The sequence below is a fragment of the Dendropsophus ebraccatus genome, unplaced genomic scaffold (assembly GCF_027789765.1).
Source record: "Dendropsophus ebraccatus isolate aDenEbr1 unplaced genomic scaffold, aDenEbr1.pat pat_scaffold_1003_ctg1, whole genome shotgun sequence".
Classification (NCBI taxonomy): Eukaryota; Metazoa; Chordata; class Amphibia; order Anura; family Hylidae; genus Dendropsophus; species Dendropsophus ebraccatus.
The window spans coordinates 21216-40685 of NW_027208419.1; the positions used below are offsets into that span (position 1 = coordinate 21216).

The 19470-nt window shown below is 42.1% G+C and overlaps 1 pseudogene; it reads right to left on the reverse strand.

Moving 5' to 3' along the window:
• Positions 1–1693: 1693 nt before the first annotated feature.
• LOC138774663 (potassium voltage-gated channel subfamily B member 2 pseudogene) lies at positions 1694–4476 on the reverse strand (annotated as a pseudogene).
• Between the last annotated feature and the right edge of the window lie 14994 nt (positions 4477–19470).

The following is a 19470-nucleotide window of genomic DNA, read 5'->3' on the forward strand; positions in this document are numbered from 1 at the left end:
ATGAATCAGTTTTCTCTGTAACTCTCCAAGCAATATTGCTCCATATAAATATTAGATTTTACTTAAGTGTTTAGTATTTTTTATGCAGGTATTATTTAGCGGCCTTGCATCTTTTACCACAAAATACCATCAACAAAAGAACTAGGTTTGTTTGTTTTTTTGGCTGTTTCATGGCCGTTTTTTTGAACAACTCCCATTTTGGCTCCAAAATGTGGCCATTTTATGCAAAATACGACTGTTTTTGCAAAAAACTGGCATGTTTTGGCGCCAAAATGACGGTCGTCCAAAAAATATGGCCGCAAAGCTGGCAAAAAATCATGTGTAAAATTAGCCTTATAGACATCATTGTAGTTACCTAGTTATCTGCACTTCTATTAGGTAAATTTGCAAATAAAACTAAACTTTGCTCTTATAGCTTCCTATTACCTTAATAAATTACTGTCCACATGTAATTTCATAAAGCATTCACTCATCTAATATTAAAGCATTCCATATTGTCCTCTCTATTCCCTCTCAAGCAAACACTTAAAGGCAGGAGAACTGAACACATTTTTATGATGTTAGCTACTCCACTGTGTAGGTGCATATGCTTAGCTCAGAGGAGTCATAGAATAAGAATCTTTACACTGTAAACTTAACACATTTGTCAACAATGTTGGTGGCAGCCTTCCGAGCCTTCTGTGAGAAGAGCATGTAAGATAGAGGTGTACCTTTGTGCACAATAGTCTGCTGACACGCTATAAAGATATGTGAGAAGAAGGAGATACTCCATCAAGTGGTATAAAAAAGCAGCTGTATACCTTCAGGGCCTTTTTGTTTCTTTAGGTTCATTTAGGAGCGGCACTGTTGGGCCGTAAATGATCATAGCCTAATTGTGCCACTCCCGGAAAAAGCCAACAGGACCGAATGAGGATGTGGTGCTATAGTCCCTTTACATTATAAAAAAAAGTAGGCCTCGCTTTCCAGACCCTCACTATAAAGACATACAGACCCTTGTGCACTAAGGCCCACACAGCTTAATATAAGGTCAGGTCTGTCCATCACTACATCATGTCAACCCTCCAACATAAAAACCAATATCTCATGGAGACTTTCAAGGATTATTACATTAGTGGGTCGGCCCAATATTATGGACCATTGATTCTTCTCTTTTGGAGGTCGAATTTCATTAAGTGTCCCTCTGGTGTGGAGAATACATAGGTTGTCACTTCATTTGAGAACAGTGTTAATCAGTGGTGGAAAGATGCTCTTGACTAATTGGAATGACCAAGAACAATAAACAATTTATGGTTGCTGTCCCTGGAAAAATATTCCAATACTGCTATGTCCCTTATCCATCGACAGCTCCATAAGAGAGGTAAATTATAGACTGCAAGGTAAAACACATGATACTATCCAACATGTATATTGCAAAGTGAACTATTTCATGGCAATTGGCACTATTTACGTGGCGATCAATAACTGTACTTGTGTACTCAACATTGGGACATTATTATTAATAACATTTTTGGCAAGTTAACACATTAAATATCAGTCTTCACGCTTGCATTTGTGGTTGTTTAATCTTGCCTTATGTTTTTTTGTTTTTTTTTTACTTTATTTTTTTTTTTAAATAAGAAATGCAAAAACAATCTTATGCACAGCAAAATCTGCAGTGGTTTATAGCACAAAAAATAAAAAATATTCTCTTAATTTAAACCAACAATGATCTCTGAACAGAAAGCATTTACTTCAGTTGCATAACAATTCCAGTCTTGGTGAGCTTTCCAACACAGTATCCATGTTGTAATTCTCACCTCGGTATCACTGGACCAGCTATTGACAAGGTTGCAATTCTGCAACATAATGTAAGTCTGTACAAGTCCTCCAAGCAGTACACTGTGAAGGAAGTACTGTACCTGTGTCCCAGAATAATGGGTTCACTTTATGTACCTAGTTTATATTCAGTCGTTCTAGCTAACATATATACACATATAGGCTTTCTTAAAGCTCACAGAACCTCTTTTCCATCTTTAATGCATGCATTGACCCATAATCCTTTCTTGAACAAACTCTACTCTGCTTTTAAATGTTCCAAAACACATCTACAATCATGGATTAAAGGATCAAGAATGTCAGGATTTGCAATACACTGGCTCTTAAGAAGGGCTTTCATTATTACACACTGCTGCTGAGTCATTATATGTTTTGTTACAAAAGGTAGTTCCTGAACTATTTTACTAAGCAATTCTTCATGCCATGCAAAATTAATAGTTTATGGATGTCTTTGAGGCTTTTCCTTTTGAGTTCATAGGCTTTACCAACCTTAGTGCTTTTAAGAAAAAAAGTCCTTATTGCTCTTGCAGCTAGTCACATGCTGGTCTCACGTGTCTGACAATAACCTGTTTCACCAGTATCTGAGTGGATTTCTGGGACAAATAAATGATTTTCCACTTTGCTCTCCTCCTGAGCACTGTCCTGTTTGATATCCTCTCCTGCCAAGTAAATGTCCTGAGTACAATTTTGATTGATTGTTTTTTGCAGGGAGAGTACATCAGTTTCTGCTGTAGCATGGCTGCCATCATTCTTGTCCTCAATGCAGTTAGTTTTTATGTCCTCCTGAGTATCATTCTTTGAACCACATACCTGCATGAAGTCATCGTCTTCTGTGTCTATTTCTGTAAAGCTGCTTCTCTTCTTGGAAGAGAGTGAAACAATTTTGGGATTTCGAGAAGGTGATGTCGGAGGCCTTGAAAACACACTTGGGGACTCCTTTTCTGTCTGTGTCGGTTGCTCTGAGGATGGATAGTCTTGCAGAAAAAGTGTGCTTAGCTGAAGATGAGTGTATAGTGGGTGTTCTATTGTGTTAGCCGGCAATGCGCTTGTAATATTTGCTGGATTTTGAAGAGCGCTTCCCTTTGACTGTTTGAAATTAACTTTCAACGATCTAGATCTAATTGGATGATTCAGTCTCATGGAACTTTGGCTGTCTTCTCGCTCAGCACTTATTTGTTCTTGGAGAAGTATCTTTGGGGTTCCACATTCATTCCTAGCAGATGCCTCTGATAACTTATACTCAAAAGTGACATCTTTGGGAGCAAATCCCGGGTATTTTGTACGTGGCTGAAAGTGAGACATTTTAACCTCTCTACCACCTTCCTCAGGATGGGTATATGAATGGAACCTCATTTCGAGATTACTCCCTGGAAATGGAGTAAGAGGAGATCTTTCCGCTTCAGTAAAGTCTGTTGCACAACTGGCAAAGCTGTCAATGCTCGAGACGCTTCTCATGTCAGTTATTATATCTTTTGGAGCAACTGATAACTGGTTTCTCTTTGCTGAAACATCTTCCATTTCTATTTCCTCTTCGTATGCCGGAGGGATGATTGATTGCTCATGATAGGCAGAGTTAACACTAGGATGTGACTGCGCTTTTGTGATTTCATTGTACAGCTCTTCGAGTTTCTGGGCACTGAGATGTTGTGGGCTAGAAGAAGAATTGTTTAATAGTTCTTGGGAATCATGTTGACTGACCTCCTGATATTTATTGTCGAATGATTTATTTGAACTTGTCTCAGACATTGTCCTCCTTGCCCATTTCCATCGGCTTGGGGACAAATGATTATCATTAGCGTTCTCTACTTTATTAGATCCGTCGCCAGACTTATCTACAACAATATCGATCAGCTCCATGCTGCGAGCAAATGCATCTTTTAGATTCATAGACACAATGCTGCCATTTCTCTTAGCTCGTTCAAGTGCTTCTCTCCTCTTTATTGCCTTCTCTTGTCTTTTCTGCTCTTTGTAAAATTCTGAGAAATTGTTTACAATGATTGGAATAGGCAAAGCGATCACCAACACTCCAGCAATGCAACAGAGGCCCCCAACTATTTTGCCAAGTAATGTCTTTGGGTAAATATCTCCATACCCGACTGTAGTCATAGTTATGGTTGCCCACCAAAATGAAGCAGGTATACTTGTAAATTTAGTAGCATCCTCATCTTTTTCCGCAAAAAACACCAAACTGGAAAATATCATTATACCCATAGCCAAAAATAGTATCAGTAATCCTAGTTCATTGTAACTTCTCCTGAGTGTGAATCCTAGGGATTGTAGACCTGTTGAATGTCTGGCAAGTTTAAGTATACGTAATATTCTCATAATTCTGAAAATTTGGACCACTCGACGGACATTTTGAAACTGAAGAACGCTCTTGTTGGATTCTGTAAGGAAAATTGTCACATAATATGGCAAAATGGCCAACAAATCAATTATGTTCAGTGGGCCTTTGAAAAACTTCCACTTGTTAGGTGAAGAAAGAAATCGTAGTAGATACTCCATTGTGAACCATGCAATGCAAACGGCTTCTACGTGTGCCAACTGAGGGTTATCATTTGGTTGCCCAAATTCATCTGGTTCTTGCAGATCAGGTAGTGTGTTCAGTGATAATGCGATGGTCGAAAGCACAATAAACAGAATGGATATAATCGCCAAAATCTGAAAGACAAGATCAAAAGAAATTGTTTAATATTGGTAATCAGAGTTAAAATATAAATCCTTATTATAGGCAAATTTCAGAATCCACACAAATATCTGTTAGACACTATGCATTACCAATAAATATGATACCCTCCTCCTACTGATCCTCAACGTGAAAAAAACCATCTTGAAAACAATTTAAAGGGACATTTAGAGTTACAACACCTGTGATCTGTTGCATGTGGTCGCACTACGTATGATTTCAATAAACAACGGCTGTAGTTGCAGTTTTGCAACCACAGCTATTATTAAATTAAATTACAGCTTGCTTTAATTGCTACGGAATCCCGTCCGGAGTATATACACACTGTATACACATTACGGCCAGGGTTCCTTGTGGCCGCAGAAAAAACTGTCTAGTGAGTTTTTTGTTGCCGCTATTCATTGAATAGTGGCCACACAAGACTGACAGAGCAGACAATGTAAAGTATGGCTCCGGCTGCACTTTACATTGTCTGCTATGGGCAATTGGAATTCGGGCACACCCAAATGTGCCCGCATTCCAATTAAAAAGAAATGAAATTCATCCAGCCGGTACTGCAGTACTGGCCAGGATGAACTTCACTGATACTGGCCGTTCTGTGACACGGCCGTGTCGCAGAACGGCCAATGTCATATGGTGTGTACCCTGCCTTAAACCCTTATGCATCACCAGTAGCTTTTAATGTGACATTTTATATTTAGTATTGCCAAATATCCCTTCCACAGTTATCTAAACATAGAAAGTTTGCCACAAAGCTACATTTCTTTCACTTAAGATAAGACGCCGCTACTCCTTTCATTTCATTAATTACATATACTACAGCATTAAAGACTCTTTTAGTAAATTCCTGACATTTCTCACTCCACTGCTGTGTCAGTACACTTCGTTTTGTAAAACTCAGCATTAGTCAGTCTGACATTTTTATAAGAACAATACCCAGAAATTTACAAGAAGTATCCTAAAACAGTAACCAATCAAGCTTATGTGCAGAGTCTGTAGAAACATAGACCTCATGTACCGAGATTAATTGCATTATTTACATGTATTATTGTAGTCTTACGCCTGCTGAGGAAGCTTAAAACACAGCGGTAGAAAAATGCTAAAATATAAATGGCAGATCAATAGCGTCTACCGGATTTGTAAAGTTTAATAACAGCGGCAAGCACACAAGTATGACTAAGCATTGTGAAAATATAATTAAATACAGCAGATTCCTTGGTGTTAGGTACAGAACGTTAGAAAGAGGGAAAAATAGAAACTTACAAATGTGAGGCGCAGATTAGAATGGAATATTTTTTTTTGAATTCTGTGTATAGATTCTTCATTGCATAAAACCCTCATTTACAAAGGTGAAAGTTGAATATTGTTCATCTGATGAAAGCTGTTAGGGTGCAATGCTGATAGGAGAAGAAGGCAAAAAAACCCTATAAGGTAGTAACTGCCCTTTGTAAGTGAGAATACTTCCTTCTATATATGGCTGTGTTCACACTAGTGTCAGGGACTGTGTATAAAAGTGCAGTGACAACTATGATGGATCCATTTTCAAATCCTGAATGACCCTATAGCCTTATAATAGAGATGATCAGGTTTCCATCATGAAAGAGTAGTTCTAGAAAGTATGTTATGCCAGGATATACAGGGTCAAATTTCCTGCATCAATTTTCCATTTTGGGCAGCCTTGTGCATTCATTTAAATCAGGGATGGGGAACCGTTGGCCCTCCAGCTGTTGCAAAACTACAATTCCCTGTACAGGCATGATGGGAATTGTAGTTTTCCAACAGCTGGAGGGCCAAAGATTCCCCATCCCTGATTAAAATGCATGTTTTTGGATTATTTCAGCATATGTATATACAAAATAAAATTGTGTTCCGTGCAGCTCTTCTTAACCTTTTTATAGATATATATATTTTAGATTTTTAAATAAGGAACTTTTTTTTCTATTCTTGAAAAACCATGCACAATACTCCCATACATTTTACGGGGAAGGGGGGGGGGGGGAATTGACATAGCCCAGGGCAGTTAATACAATCCAATGAGACTTCAGATTTAATAGGAGAAGACATTTCAGCTAAAGTAATGTCAGTTCTAAGTCATGTCTGAACTAGGCAGTAGGTGGCACTATCCTTCTACAGTTTATAGACAACAAGTATACGTTTGTGTATGTGTGTATATAAAATTTACTTTATTTTTTTTTAAACATAAAACTGTGTGCACCATTATTTTATTCAGCGTGAATAGATGCAACTAAATTATCACTCTCCACGTGAGAATTTTGGGATAGATAATGCATTTGAAATGCAACATAAAAGCTCTATATCAATAAATGAAGGGCGCCTTCTGGACTGTATTACGTTATTGTGAATACATAGAAAACAGGCTGTTCAGTAAATATGGGAGCGGAATCCCCAGGGCTTTGTTCTGCAAGCTGCAGAAGTGGTGAAAGAATTCCCTGGTGCTGTAGATGGAAGGCACTGTCTCACCTGGCTGCTCAGCATATGCTTTGTTTTGTTTGCTTGTGCAAACCATCTTTACATATTCATTGTACCTCTATGCTTATTTCCCAGTGAAATCATCCGACTGCCTACAATGAGTACAGAAGGGTAATGTTTGTTCTCTCCAGTTGTCTGTTGCTGAAATGTAAAAACTTTGCAGAGTGCGAAAAGTTATTGAATTAACTTTAAATATGTTAGGTCCATTCAGAAAGAGATGTAGGGTACAAACCCACTTGACGTATTTGCTGCGTGAATCAGTCTTAAAAATAAGCAGGCAAAACGCAGGTTGGCTTTATACAATTGTTCTGTGTTAAAATACGCAATTGCGTATTTTTGAAGCATGAAGCTACATGCGTTTTTCACACAGGTTGTTAACAACTGATGCTTTGCTAACAACAAGCTTCATGCTTCAAAAATACGCAATTGCGTATTTTAACACAGAACAATCGTATAAAGCCAACCTGCGTTTTGCCTGCTTATTTTTAAGACTGATTCACGCAGCAAATACGTCAAGTGGGTTTGTACCCGTAATGTGTAAACATTTTTTGGTTTAGTCATGTAACCCATTCAAATGGGTTCATATATGTACTGATCAGCCATTACAATTAAAATGCCTGCTGTAAGTGACTCTGTCAGCAGGTTTATGCTAACCTATCTCAGGGTAGCATAAACTAGTGACAGAGAAGCTGAACAGAGTGATGTATCACTTACATTGTTCTGTACAGCTGATGCGAAGATATCCTCCTGGATAACATGGACAAAAGCTAGTCCTCTCCATCATAAGCATGAGTCCAGTAGTCCTGGATATTTATGAGAAGCAGAAAACTCCGCCCACCAGCTGCTGATTGGCAGTTATCTATCCATGCTGTGTATAGGCAGTCAACTGTCAATCAGCAGCTGGGGGGCGGGGTGTGGCAAGAATCCTTTTCTCCTGCATATATGGAGAACGGCTGAACAAAATGATGTAAGTAATACACCGATCTGTTCAGCATTTAAATCACTAGTTTTGCTGCCCTCATTTATGTGAAATAAACCGAGTGGCAGATTCCCTTTAATTCTGTGTATATTAGGCAACCCACTTGCTGTCCAATCTGCGTTGAGCAGGACTACTAAAGATGTTCTGTGGTATTTGGCATCAACAAGTTAGCAGCAGATCCTTTATATACTGCAAGTTGCAAGTTTGGGCCTTGCCAATTGGGAACAATTTTTACAGTGTGGCCATTGCTATCAAAGAATACTGGTGTCTTGACTGGATGTACTTGGTCTGTATTATAATTTAGGCAGGTGATATGTGGTAAAGTAACATCCACATTAATGCCAAGAGCAAAGGCTTCTTAGTAGAAAATTGCCTAGAGTATCACACTGCCTCCACCACCTTGCCTTCTCCCAGCTGTGAATCCTGGTGCCCTTGTTTTTTCAGGTATGTGACTCATATACAGCATGTCATCCATGTGATATAGAAGAAAACGTGATTTATCGGACCAGCCCACCCTATTCCATTGTTTCAGCATTAGTCACTAATTACTATACTATGTCAAAAAACCTTTTATATATAATAGAGGATGTTTGGATTCCTACCTATTGCTTGGCTGAGCACTTTTTTCCCTCTCTCCTCACTAAAGAAGACCGATTCTATAGACTTCTATAGAATCTGTCTTCACAGCATGGGGAGAGATGGGAAGTGAAGTGCTCAGCCAAGCTTCTTCCCACCCATTCTAGCAATTGGGGGGGGGGGGGGGGTCTCAGTAACCAGACCCGTACTGTTAAAAACTAAAGTTTTTTTTTTTCATTGATAACAACACTTTAACTATTTCACAAGCTTGTACTATGGGTTGTTCTTCTGAGAGATGGGACAAGATGGGCTAATCTTCATTTGCCATGGGCAGCCTTGCTCAGTTTACAAATTGTGTCTTCGTACACTTTTAGTAGGTACTGATGATTAGATACCATGAACACCCCACAAGACCTGGCCTTTTGGAGATGCTCTGACCTAACTACTATTGAAAATTGGACCTCACTATTAGATCCTTAAGGATGCCAACACAAAGAACTTTTGACATGTCAGAGATTTTACCGGGTCTGAGTGTTTAGACTGTAACCGAACATGAGAACAAGTGGGGAGAAGTCTGCACCCTCCAGCTTTTCTCCCGGCCCTGTGTCATGTGATAAGAAGGCCTCACTTTCTATCCTCACTCTGTAGCAAGGTCCTCTCCTAGCTCATTCTATTGATCGATCAGGGTCTAAACACTTTGACATGTCTAAAGTTTTTTGTGATGACAGGGCCACTTGAAACCTTTTAATTTCTCTTGCTTCCAATGTATCAACATCAAGAGTTTATTGTTTACTTGTTGTCTAATATATCTCACCCCTTGACAAGCGCCATTGTAATAAAATAACCAATCTTATTCATGTTTTCTGTTTAATGTTATTGAGTCGTATAAAATGCAGTTCAATAACTGAGCTCTTCAGGTGCTTTCTTATATACTAAAACCTAATTCCCTGAATGCTTGAGTGGAAGGGAACTGGGGGATCCTACCTACTCATTTATAGTTCCCTATAGACATGTTCCACATATGTGGATGAAACATATTTATACTCCATTAACTATTCCCAAGATCATCAATTGAGGACAATATATTAGATAATTATGGCATTTCTTTTCCCTTCCTTACTTTTGCTATATATAGGTAACCTTATATTGCAAGTTCCTTTGTGTGAGTGCCAATCCACCATGCTTGTCTATGTGCTATATCTGATACTGCAACCCATCCGTATTCACATAAATGATGCTATGCTACAGCGGCAAACACAGCCCATGGATGAGATTGATATTCTTCCTGGAAAACCTTTACCTTTAATCTTGAATTATTGAATGTATTATCGCCCAGGGTTCTCATTTCTTTCGGTTGTTATTGGAAACAGCTAACATCTAGTTGACAAGCGCTCTCCTAAGAGTTGTTTTTTTTGTACTAGAATAATGAAGATAGTGAAAACCATCACGGCAAGCTCTGTGCGCCCATTGGGCAAGGAAGACATGCATGGAGATTGTGAATTCAGTTTAGGTCTATACTAGATGATATATCTACGGACAAGAGTTGAGCGAATCTCGAGCACGATCAGGTCCATCTGAAATGGAGTGTGTAGCATTTGATTACTGGTGGCTGCAGAAGTTGGATGCAACCCTAAGCAGTGGCGTAGCTACCATAGAGCCAGAGTAGGCAGTTGCTATGGCGCCCATGCAGGAGGGGGGCCCGGGGGGAGAAGTTAAGAGTGTTTGTCCTTCTGTTTAGCCCCTTATGTACTGCAGTGTGTAAGTGACCCAATGTTTCCTTACATGCTGCAACACAAAAAAAGGGTTAACAAGCAGAAAACAGAGATCTCTGCTTCACTACATTGATAACCCCTAACCTCTGTTCTCCAGTTGCGCAATCAAGTAGGGAAATGTGCGGAGCTCCGTGCAGTGGTCAGGGATTATCAGCAATAAAGCAAAGATCTACTTGTCTTCTGAACATTAGGTTACTTACACACTACAGTATATAATGGGTTCAGCAGAAGGTAGTCTGGTCCTGCACCTATGTACTTAACAATAAGGGCTCCTAATGGGCCCTTATAGGTAAAAACTGTGGACTGTCATAGTAAGCAGCCACTGGCAGTGCTTTGTGTTGTGCATAGGGGAGGGGAGCCCCTTAAAATTTTGCTATGGGGCCCTGTGAATCCTAGCTATGCCCCTAACCCTAAGGCTGTCTGGAAAACATGGATACAGCCATAGGCCATTTTTTCCAGTACTTCCTAGGGCTGCATCCAACTTAAAATGTTGCACGCTTGGTTTTGGATGGACCCGAGCGTACTTGAAATTCATTCATGTCTAGAGAAGACACAAGTCTGCCTAAATGAATGTACTGTATACAGAGTTCAGATGATCAACTTGCTGTAAAATAAGTGGCAACCAGCTACGATCACCTCACATGGTATAATAATGTCAGCTCTATGTGTGAATTCAGAATCACAATGGAGAACGTATTGTTTCTCTCCGCACGCCATCGTCTATTGTGCCGCACTTCTACCCCTGTAGCGAATCGTTACAAAGTAACATATGTGGACATGTCACTGGTAAAGTGTGCGAGGGGAGGTACATCTCACCCAGGCTACTGCTTACGGTGAGATGGTAAATCCGGGAAAGATCTCTTACTCAGCAGTGTTATGCTGCTGAGTTGTTCTTTACATTTTCCGGGCCGGATTTACTGGAATGGTGGGTAGGTTGGTAGTGGGACCTGCCATTCCCTTCCCCCCGATCCAGTTCGGTTGTTGCAATCAGGTGTGCCCTGATTAGCCTGCAACAACTTAAAAGCTTCACAGTGCTACAGGGGATTGCTCTCAGCCAGGGGTGAACAGCTTGTATGCTGTATCTCCTGGGAGCAACGAATACTGCCGCCGCTGGGGCCTATTCATATCCTGTGATACTGCCTACTGAAGAGTCAGATAGGAGACCTGTGTTAGTAAGTGCCCAGACGGGCAAGGACCTTTTTGTTTTTGTTTTGTTCTGAAAAGCATGGTATTGCTACATTTCTGTTGAGTTTCTGTTTATGCAGCTAATAAACACCCAGTTGTTTTTTATAAGTCCAAGTTTGCTGTCTGAACTGTGTCCAACCACACCATCCCCCGGGAAGATCCCTACAATTGGTGGAGGATGCGGGCAAAACGGTTGCTAGGGGCAACGGTGTGCATCAACTTGGCTACAACTGCTTATGTCCTGGGTGAAGGCTGCTGCTTCACTCCAAAAACAGCCAAGCAACATGGAGGAGATGATGAAGCAGTTAATGCAAGTGAGTTTGCAGCAACAACAAGCTCTAACAGACGCTAACCTGCGCCATGAACAGACAATGGCTGCACAACAGAGACTTATTGAGCACCTGATAGCAAAGCAGGAGGCGTCTGCAGGTGCTAATCCCCAGCTGGTGGCAGCAGCCGCGCCAGAGACTTTGTCTGTGAAAAGAGCCGTGCAGCGTGCGCTGCAAAAGATGACTGCTGATGATGATATTGAGGCCTACTTAACTGTCTTTGAGCGGGTGGCGGAGAGAGAGAAGTTACCCTCCACTGAGTGGGCAGAAGTGATTGCGCCTTATTTAACAGGCGAACCTCAAAAGGCCTATTATGACCTCAGTGAGCAAGAGGTCAAAGACTATCCTCGGCTAAAAGCAGAGATACTCGCCCGACTAGGAGTTACTGCTGCTGTCCGTGCCCGGAGGGTCCGCAACTGGAGCTACAGTCTGGACAAGTCAGCGAGGTCCCAGATGTACGACCTGATCCATTTGGCAAGAAAGTGGTTGGAGCCAGACACCTCTACTCCTGCCCAGATCCTAGAGAGGGTTGTGATGGATCGCTACCTCCGTGCACTTCCTGCTGATCTACAACGCTGGGTAGGACAAGGTGACCCTAGGAGTGCCGACGAACTCGTCAGCCTTGTGGAGAGGTTCCAGGCGACCGAGGACTACCTCCGTGATGTTCCTGCAGCACCTTCACCTCCACGGAGTGCCAGATCTGTGCCATCATCTGGTAAGAGACTTCCATCTATTGGGGGAGTGTGGAGGGGTGCTGATAGAGGGAAGAGCGCTCAGGAGGTGTCTCAAGGGCAAAAGACTGGTGATGGTCCCAGGTGGCTAAGTGGCCCTAAAAAGGACTCCTTGCCAAGGAGACCAGGCCCTATCCAGTGCTGGAGATGCCATGAGACGGGACATGTGTCTGCCCATTGCCCTCTTACCGCTGAGCCCATGGAGTGTGACGCTAGCCGGCGTCAGTCGCTATTTGCGGAACCGTCTTTTGTTGCGGTCACTGGACTAGAGACTGAACCGCAAGTCTGCCACATTACTGTCAATAACTTCCCTGTTAAGGCGTTGCTGGACTCAGGAAGCCTTGTCACCTTGGTGCATGCCAGCCTGGTGACTGGGGACTTTGTGCCAAAAAGACATATGAGTGTGGTATGCATACATGGTGATACAAAGGTTTACCCTATAGTACTGGCTAATGTCGGGACTGAACTAGGCGCTGTACAATATGAAGTGGGTGTGGTTAAAAACCTTATGCATAATGTGATATTGGGGCGTGATTTTCCATTGTTCTGGGCTCTATGGGGAAAACAACAATCCCCTGAAAGGAGTGAGGAGACCCCTAAGTCTATGGCATTACCCACGGTAAATGATAAAATGTACAGGATGAAAATGATGCTTTTCCTTTGCAGGTCCTGGCTGGTGAGGAAGAGGCTCCTCCCACTGAGCAGAATGTTCCAGACTTAGAGGTGTCTAGGGATAATTTTGGTACTGCACAGTTGCAGGACCCCACTCTCAAAAATGCGAGAGAGCAGGTCACTGTTATGAATGGGGTACCTCAGGAACCAGAAGCTGAGAAAAAGTTTCCACATTTTTCTGTGACTAACGATCTCTACTATAGAGTCACTAAAATTAATGATGAGGTTGTGGAACAGCTTCTGGTGCCTAAGTCGTACCGGCGTCAGGTACTCGACATGGCCCATAATCATGTCCTTGGGGGCCACTTGGGGACAGATAAAACACAGGAGAGAGTCCTCCAGAGGTTTTATTGGCCTGCGATTTATGCTGACATAAAAAAATACTGTGAGTCGTGCCCCACATGTCAGCTTAGCGCCCCAGTGTCGCATTTCCGCAGTCCGTTGGTTTCGCTCCCCATTATAGAGGTACCTTTTGACCGCATTGCAATGGACTTAGTGGGTCCCATTGTAAAGTCGGCAAGGGGACACCAGTACATTTTGGTAGTCTTAGACTACGCAACCCGCTATCCTGAGGCTGTCCCCTTAAGAAACACTGCATCCAAAACAATTGCGCGTGAATTGTTTTATATGTTTTCCAGGGTGGGGATCCCCAAGGAAATCTTGACCGACCAAGGTACCCCGTTTATGTCAAAGGTGATGAAGGATGTATGCAAACTGTTTAAAATCTCACACCTACGTACCTCTGTATATCATCCCCAGACAGATGGATTAGTGGAGAGGTTTAATAAAACCCTAAAACATATGTTAAAGAAAGTGGTGGAAAAAGATGGTCGGGATTGGGATCACTTACTTCCTTACCTGATGTTTTCTATTAGGGAAGTACCCCAAGCGTCCACAGGGTTCTCTCCCTTCGAGTTGGTCTATGGTCGTCACCCTAGGGGTTTGTTGGATATAGCGAAAGAGACATGGGAAAGTGAGTCCACCCCATACAAGAGTGTTATTGAGCATGTAGCACAAATGCAGGACCGTATAGCCACTGTAATGCCCCTAGTAAGGGAACACCTCCAGAGGGCGCAAGAGAGCCAAAGCAGAATTTACAATCGTTCTGCGAGAATCAGGACATTTAGCCCAGGTGACCGGGTACTCATACTTGTTCCCACGGTAGAAAGTAAATTCTTAGCAAAGTGGCAGGGTCCCTATGAAATTGTAGAAAAAATCAGTGAGGTAAACTACAAGGTACACCAACCAGGTAGAAGGAAGCCTTTTCAAGTTTATCACATAAACTTGATCAAACCCTGGAAAGACAGGGAATCCTTGGTGGCGACAAACTCTATTAATAATTTGTCACAACCAATCCCTCCGGTCAGGATTGGTGATACTCTATCAGTGTCACAGAAGCAGGAGACTAAAGAGTTTTTACAGAAAAATAAAGACAAGTTTTCTGACCTTCCAGGGCGTACGCATCTCATTCACCATCACATTGAAACTGAGCCTAGAAGCAGGGTAAACCTTAAGCCCTATAGGATACCAGAAGCACGGAGGGAGGCGGTGTCAGCCGAGGTAAAACGTATGCTTGACCTAGGAGTCATTGAGGTGTCCCAGAGCGAGTGGTCCAGCCCGATTGTGTTAATCCCAAAGCCCAATGGAACTTGGAGGTTCTGTAATGATTTTAGAAAGTTAAATGAGATCTCCAAGTTCGATGCCTACCCCATGCCCAGGGTAGATGAGTTGATTGAAAGAATGGGTAATGCCAGGTACATAACTACCCTCGATCTCACTAAGGGCTACTGGCAGATCCCACTCACTCCTAAGGCTAGAGAGAAGACTGCATTCTCCACCCCCGATGGGCTCTTCCAATACGTAGTGATGCCATTCGGGTTACATGGAGCCCCTGCCACTTTTCAGAGGTTGATGGACTTGATTCTGCGACCACATCGTGATTACTCCGCTGCCTACCTCGATGATGTGGTCATTTTTAGCCCTGATTGGGAAAGTCACCTCTGTAAAGTCCAGGCGGTGTTAGAGGCCATAAGTGATGCAGGGTTAACTATCAATGCAGAGAAGTGTGCACTAGCCTTAGAGGAGGCCAAATACCTGGGATACATTATTGGAAGGGGGTTAATCAAACCACAGCTAAATAAAATCGAGGCAATACAGAATTGGCCTCAACCCCTCACAAAGAAACAGGTCAGAGCTTTCCTGGGTATTACGGGCTATTACCGTAGGTTTGTGCCAAACTTTGCCACAGTTGCAGCCCCGCTAACTGACCTGACAAAGGGAGGTAAGTCCGCAATGGTGACATGGACTCCAGAGGCCGAGACGGCTTTTCAAAGCCTTAAATCTGCCTTGTGTCAACAACCTGTACTAATCACCCCTGACTTTAGGCAAGAGTTTCTGGTCCAGACAGACGCCTCTAATACAGGGTTAGGCGCCGTTCTCTCACAGGTCGTGAATGGCGAGGAGCACCCGGTGATGTACTTAAGCAGGAAGCTATCCCCGGCCGAAAAAAACTACGCCATTGTGGAGCGAGAATGTCTGGCAGTGAAATGGGCCCTAGAGTCCCTGAGGTATTACTTGCTAGGCAGAAAGTTCAAGTTAGTGACCGACCATGCCCCCCTAACATGGATGAAGGTTAATAAAGAGAAAAATGCGAGGGTGACTAGATGGTTTCTGTCCCTCCAAAACTTTAATTTTACCGTGGAACACAGGCCAGGAAAGTTACAGGCAAATGCGGACGCCCTATCAAGGGTACACTGTCTGTGGGGACAAAATGCTCAGCCCTCCGGTCTGAAAAAGAGGGGGGGGATATGTGGACATGTCACTGGTAAAGTGTGCGAGGGGAGGTACATCTCACCCAGGCTACTGCTTACGGTGAGATGGTAAATCCGGGAAAGATCTCTTACTCAGCAGTGTTATGCTGCTGAGTTGTTCTTTACATTTTCCGGGCCGGATTTACTGGAATGGTGGGTAGGTTGGTAGTGGGACCTGCCATTCCCTTCCCCCCGATCCAGTTCGGTTGTTGCAATCAGGTGTGCCCTGATTAGCCTGCAACAACTTAAAAGCTTCACAGTGCTACAGGGGATTGCTCTCAGCCAGGGGTGAACAGCTTGTATGCTGTATCTCCTGGGAGCAACGAATACTGCCGCCGCTGGGGCCTATTCATATCCTGTGATACTGCCTACTGAAGAGTCAGATAGGAGACCTGTGTTAGTAAGTGCCCAGACGGGCAAGGACCTTTTTGTTTTTGTTTTGTTCTGAAAAGCATGGTATTGCTACATTTCTGTTGAGGACTGTTTATGCAGCTAATAAACACCCAGTTGTTTTTTATAAGTCCAAGTTTGCTGTCTGAACTGTGTCCAACCACACCATCCCCCGGGAAGATCCCTACACATAGTTTAAAGGGAAAAAAACCTACATAGGTTTAAATGCTGCGGATTTCCAGACAAACTGATTTATATTCATATGAGCTCTAAGTGAAATCTGATTAATATGTTTCCTCTGTGATAAGTGTATTCTTTGTAACAGTAAATTCAAAGCCTGTTGCCACTTGGGCTTAGTCATTTTGTAGCGTTCGGATGCTTTTTTTCCCCCCTATCCATCCTCTTCATCCATTTAAATATTTTCTATGCAAACAAGATATTTGATGCCATCCTTTGAAATGCTTTGTATGAGTTTTAACCATTGTCTGTGCAGACCGAACAGCCTTTTATTTTTACTAAAAAAGGAGATTGTTAGTAGAAATACAAAGCACCAGCATCTCGGCACATCCAGGTTTAGCTATAGAGCATATGGAGAATGAAAGTATAAAAAGTATATGTGGATAAAAGAAGAAGAAACTAATTGTGTGCAGGGATTCTACAGGGATTGCTTGGGGATTGCCCACTAACAGGCAGAGGAGAGAGTCACAAACAAGTAGAGCATTGGGCCCTTCCAGGTCTTACACAGATGGCCATTTGTCTGAATGTATGCATGTCAGACTGCGTTTCTATTGTAGTGGCCATGGCAGGGGAAATGGATAGACTACTACAACTGCTAGGGCTCATGGGAGCTGGACTCCTGTTGCTCATCCATATTGCACTTATCAGAGATGTATGCAGGCACGCCATAAAAAAAAAAAAATCACCAAATGACTTTAACACGTCTTTTTTTTGCCGTTTCTTGACCTTTTTTTTTTTTTTTTAACGGCCCTAATTTTTGCTGTAATTTGCATAAACCTGTCACGTTTTGGTGCAAAGAAAAAAAAACGTCCAAAAGAAGACATTGTGTGAACATAGCCAATGGGTGCCATTATCCTTTCGTCATGGCCCCTTGTTATGCCTTCCACTTGGACCAACATGAGATGTCATACACCCATAGTACTAATCTTGAAATACACTTCACATAATTCCTTTTTTCTCTTGTATGCTTCGTATACCCTGGTCAGCATAGGGGGGCTGTCCTGAAGATGACTGATTTCAGTGGGGGCTTAAGTGCAGAACTAAATGGTACAAAATGACATGTCATTGAACAAGTCAAATGATATTCTATTGAAATCAATAGGATTTTTTTTTGTATTGAAATCTTTTGGTTTCCACTTCAAAAACAATACGGTTAAAGTCCATGCTAACACGCCCTTACTGTAATGTCCAACTAAACATGCATTTATGTGAGCCTTAAATTTGATATTACTGACATTGCTGGCCTATCCTAAGTCAAGTGAAGCAACATCTCAGTTGTGTATTCTGATGTTTCTTTTCATATAGCAGCTGGTGCACAGAACTGTATAATACCCACTGCAGCTGCTGAAGAACCTCGTTTTATAGAAGCAAACATGTCACTGTGGTTGGCACAAGAGAATAAAGCCTGTGCAGGTGATAACTATACAAATATTATTCATAAGGATGTAACTGGAAAGTCAATATTGATGTGTACAATAAAACAATAGTATCTGCAAATGACATAGAGGAGCGTGTGCAGAGTGATATACTAGAACCACTCCCTTCCCGTCTCTGTTCAGAAAGACCTAGACCCTCCTCATAAATGATTATTATAAATGATTATAACAAAGAACATGTCAGCACATTTTATTTAGAAAGATTTATTACCGACACAACAGCATATGGTTCTGCTAAATACCCAGTGAAATGCATTGATTTACATGAGATCTATACATAAATATGGAACAGTTACAGTGTTCAATCTGATTTATTCACCGATGTCAACTAGAAGGCATTATTGTTTTTGTGCCCTATTTTAGACGTGAAGAAAACATAAGACTACTGTTACTGGAACAAGTCTCTTCTAGCAGATAAAAAGATCTTAAGGCTATGTTCACACTACGTAAAACTACGTCCGTAGTTCTCGCCGCAGAACTACGGCCGTAGTTTTGCGGTGTGTGACATACCCTTATGTGCAATGGGATCCCGACCGGAGCGTACACACATCGTATGTGCTCCGGCCGGGCTCTATGCGGCGCCGCAAATAACTGACAGGTCAGTTTTCTGCGGTCGGAATTCAGTGAATTCCGGACGCAGAAAGACCTGTCAGTTCACACAGTGAAGTGAGCGGCTCCGGCCGCTTGCTTCACCGTGGGCTATGGGAAGCTCTGATGCGGGCGCACGCTGATGCGCCCGCATCAGAGCTCCGCGGCCGAAAGATCATCCGGCCGGTACTTAAGTAAGCCAGAGGCCAGCCGTTCCGTGACCCGGCCGGTCTCTTACGTAGTGTAAACATAGCCTAAAGGGGTATTCTGGACTCAAAAATGTCTGGGGGTCCCATAGAGAATAAATGACATAGTGGCTGTACACATGGTGTGCTCCTTTCACATGTATTTGGAAAAAAAAATTATATAAATATATATATATATATATATATATATAATCTCAACTAAATATTTATATATTATTATTTTGTATTACTTTTCTAGAATAATTGGCTCCACATAAGGGCCATCAAATCCTATATAATAATAATACTTATACACCTTGCAATATCTACACAAGTGTCACTTAGATATTGACAGTTACCTACACTTGGTGTCAGGCCATTAACCTTATGTATATCATAAGTGCATCAAGCCAATATGGGTAATGATGTTTTACACTGGTGCTCTCAATTCAAGTGGCATTGAGATTCGCATGGACATAAATGACTTACAGCTGTCTATTGTGCATACATACTCAGCCCTGCATAGACTGGGTAGCATGACATGTACAGTACATACACAACTGTCATATGTGCATTGCTATATTCCACA